The sequence below is a fragment of the Lathyrus oleraceus genome, chromosome 1 (genome assembly GCF_024323335.1).
Source record: "Lathyrus oleraceus cultivar Zhongwan6 chromosome 1, CAAS_Psat_ZW6_1.0, whole genome shotgun sequence".
NCBI lineage: Eukaryota > Viridiplantae > Streptophyta > Magnoliopsida > Fabales > Fabaceae > Lathyrus > Lathyrus oleraceus.
The window spans coordinates 66017335-66020913 of NC_066579.1; the positions used below are offsets into that span (position 1 = coordinate 66017335).

At 37.2% G+C, this 3579-nt stretch overlaps 1 pseudogene; it reads left to right on the forward strand.

Moving 5' to 3' along the window:
- The first annotated feature begins 229 nt into the window (after positions 1 to 229).
- Positions 230 to 329, forward strand: LOC127116387 (uncharacterized; annotated as a pseudogene).
- The last annotated feature ends 3250 nt before the right edge of the window (positions 330 to 3579 follow it).

Sequence of the window (3579 nt, forward strand, 5' to 3'; positions counted from 1 at the left end):
AACGTGATCAAGGTTACTTATCTCGTACATGCCAGTTTTCGTTTGAGGTTTTTCCACCATTGTTCGTTCGGTTCCCCACTGATAGTGGTTTTGGGCCATGCTCTCGATAAGCTGGTAAGCATCAGCATAAGGTTTGTTAATTAGTGCACCACCTGCAGCGGCGTCTATTGTTAACCTTGTGTTGTACAAGAGACCATTATAAAATGTGTGAATTACTAACCAGTCTTCCAAACCATGGTGTGGGCAAAGTCTCATCATGTCTTTGTATCTTTCCCATGCTTCGAAAAGAGACTCGTTGTCTTTCTGTTTAAATCCGTTTATCTGGGCTCTTAACATAGCTGTTTTGCTTGGCGGAAAGTATCGGGCAAGAAAAACTTTCTTCAACTCGTTCCATGTGGTGACAGAGTTTGAAGGGAGAGACTGAAGCCATCTTCTAGCGCTATCTCTTAATGAGAAAGGAAAAAGACGAAGTCGAATTGCCTCCGAAGTGACACCATTAGCTTTAACAGTATCAGCGTATTGGACAAATACGGATAAATGAAGGTTTGGATCCTCGGTAGGATTTCCAGAGAATTGGTTCTGTTGCACAGCCTGCAACAGCGAAGGTTTAAGTTCGAAGTTGTTTGCTTCGATTGCGGGCGAAGCAATACTTGAATGCGGTTCATCTTGCGATGGAGCGGCGTAATCTCTAAGAGCACGAGCTGGTTCTGCCATCTCGGTTATCGAAGGAAAAATGTTTTTGAAATCAGGAAGTTCTACAGGAGGGAGATTGTTTGCAGCACGATATTCCCGAATTCGTCGTAGGACTCGGAGATATAGTTCGATATCGTTGATTCGTAAATAGAGCGGTTCGCCTTGTGAGCGAGTGCGTGGCATACAAATCAACGAAAGAAAGAATAGAAGAAAAAGAAACCTTAGTCTCTACAGCGTAACGGAAGAGTTACGATATCAATTAAATAAAAGTCTCCCCGGCAACGGCGCCAAAAACTTGATCGCTCGACTTTATGAGTCGAATTTGGGGTACAAACTGCAAGTGCACAGTTCTATCGCGTAGTTTTAAAAGATATTGATCCCACAGGGACTTATGAATCGATATACCGTTATCTAAGGTTACTTCGTAAAGCTAAGGTGGATAATGGTTGATTATTTGGGGGAAAAACTAAAAACTGAACTAAGATCTAGATTAAATATTAATAAAGCGGATATCTGTATGTAGTTCGTCGTAATTAGGGAATCAATTCTTCGTCGGTTTCTTGGTTTTAAAATAAATCTTTTCAGTTGACTTTATTGATTAAAAGTTTTATCTCAAACACTCGCTCTGTTGAATAAACCATGATTTTATGTTAATGTAGCTGTCACTTATAATTAAGTCAAAAACCATTTTTTGAAAGCAATACAGTCCATAGAAACTCTTTTCAAGAAAACACTGACCGTTTAAACACCCTTATCTCAAACTCTCGCTCTGTTGACTTAGGTTATATAATTAAATTCGAATGCTTAACTCTCGTCCTCACATTCAATCTTTAAAAATACTTTTTGGAAAAGATCGGAATTTAATTAACTCTAAAACTTGCTCTCGCTCTGATCTAGAATTAATGTCTAATTTACACTGTCCAGTTAAAACCTCAAACTCTCGCTCTATTGATTTTAACTTCTTTATGTCTTTTACTTTCGTAAAAACTTTTGTTATTAAACTTGTAAATTGAGACCGTAAAAAGAGTGATTTTAATTTTAAATTAGATTAAACCGACTTAGTTTTGATTCCTTATTCCGCTTACTTTACATACCGATATCTAAGCGAATTATCCAGACATGCTAAACAAACTAAAATACTTATCATGCATAAACAGACTCATCCCAGGCAGATAATATAAATAAATAATAAAACAAAGCATTAAATAATAATTAAAGAACCTGAATGAGTTAAACAATAGTCTTGAACACTCCACCACAAGCCGGTAGGATTTGTTCTTGGATTCTTCAATTAAACAACAAATTAAAACGAAGGAAATAAAAACTAGATTCTAACGTAAGGTTAGATCCGGTAAAAAGGTACACAATAGTTTCCGGTGTAGAAACTATTGTGCGAAAAGAATTAACTAAATGCTAAAAAGGAAAATAGAAATTGCAAGGGAAATAGTGTAGAACTCGTAAAAATAATAAAGAAACAATAATGCTTAAGTTGCTGAAAAAGAAAATATGCAAAAGCGAAAACGGCAAAGGAAAAAATGTGGAAAAGCTTCGGAAACCCTTTTAGGTTTTGCAAGTGGCTATTTATATTGATGCTTGAGTAACCGCTTCCGCTTCCAAAAAGGTCTTTAACGTGCATAAAAGTTGGGCGTGGATATAGGGCTCAATACTCCCTCAACGTCTCTGAGGCGTTCCTTGCGCCAAAAATGTAGGAGAATGGTGTGACGTTCGTCACACCATGTGTGACGTCCGTCACAGGAGTGTGCAAGGCGTGACGCTCGTCACAGCCTCTGTGACGTCCGTCACATGCACGGCACCTGCGTTTTGTGCTTTGGGCTGGGCTTTGACATTTGGTTCATTTTCTCTCCTTTTTGCACCTCCTTTTCTTCCATCTTTGCTTGTGCTTCAAAATAAGCCACCTGAGACAAATAGGAAGAAAATACCGCGTAATATCTAATAAAATGAAGTGAACTGAAATAAATAATAATAAAATTCAATTGAATTAAGTCCTAAAATATGATATAATTTCGTGTTATCAATGCACTCATCAGCAAAGGCATCCTGAATAAGGTGTGTCTCTTATATTTCTTCAATCGAGTACATGGGGGACAAGTGATCCGCCACGGTGTTCTCACACCCCTTTTTGTCCTGGATTTCAAGATCAAACTCTTGAAGAAGTAGTATCCATATTAGGAGTCTTGGCTTTGATTCCTTCTTAGCAAATAAATACTTCAAAGCAGCATGGTCAGTATACATAATAGATTTTGACCTAGTAAATAAGACCTGAATTTGTCAAAAGTATAAACAACTACTAAAAACTCCTTTTCAGTAGTTACATAATTCATTTGAGCAGGATTAAGAACATGACTAGCATAATAAATCACATGCACAGGTTTTTCTCTTCTTTGTCCTAACACATCCCCCTTTGCAATATCACTTGCATCACACATGATCTCAAAAGGGAGAGACCAATCTAGGGCTATCACAATAGGTGTAGAAACTAACTTACTCTTTAAAGTCTCAAATGCCACCTTACACTCTTTGCTAAAAGTGAAAGGCTTGTCTTTCACAAGAAAATTAGTCAGTGGCATAACAATCTTTGAAAAATCTCTTATAAACCTGCGATAAAAACCTGTATGTCCTAAGAAACTCCTTATCCCCTTCTCATTAACAAGGGGAGGGAGATTAGCAATAACCTCCACTTTTGCCTTGTAGACTTCTATTCCATTGTGGGAAATTTTATGACCTAGAACTATACCTTCTTGTACCATAAAATGGAAAATTTCCCAATTTAAAATCAGGTTAGTTTGTTGGAACCTTTCTAAAGCAAGAGACAAGTTAGTTAAGCAGTAATCAAAAGAAGAACCAAAAACAGAAAAATCATCCATA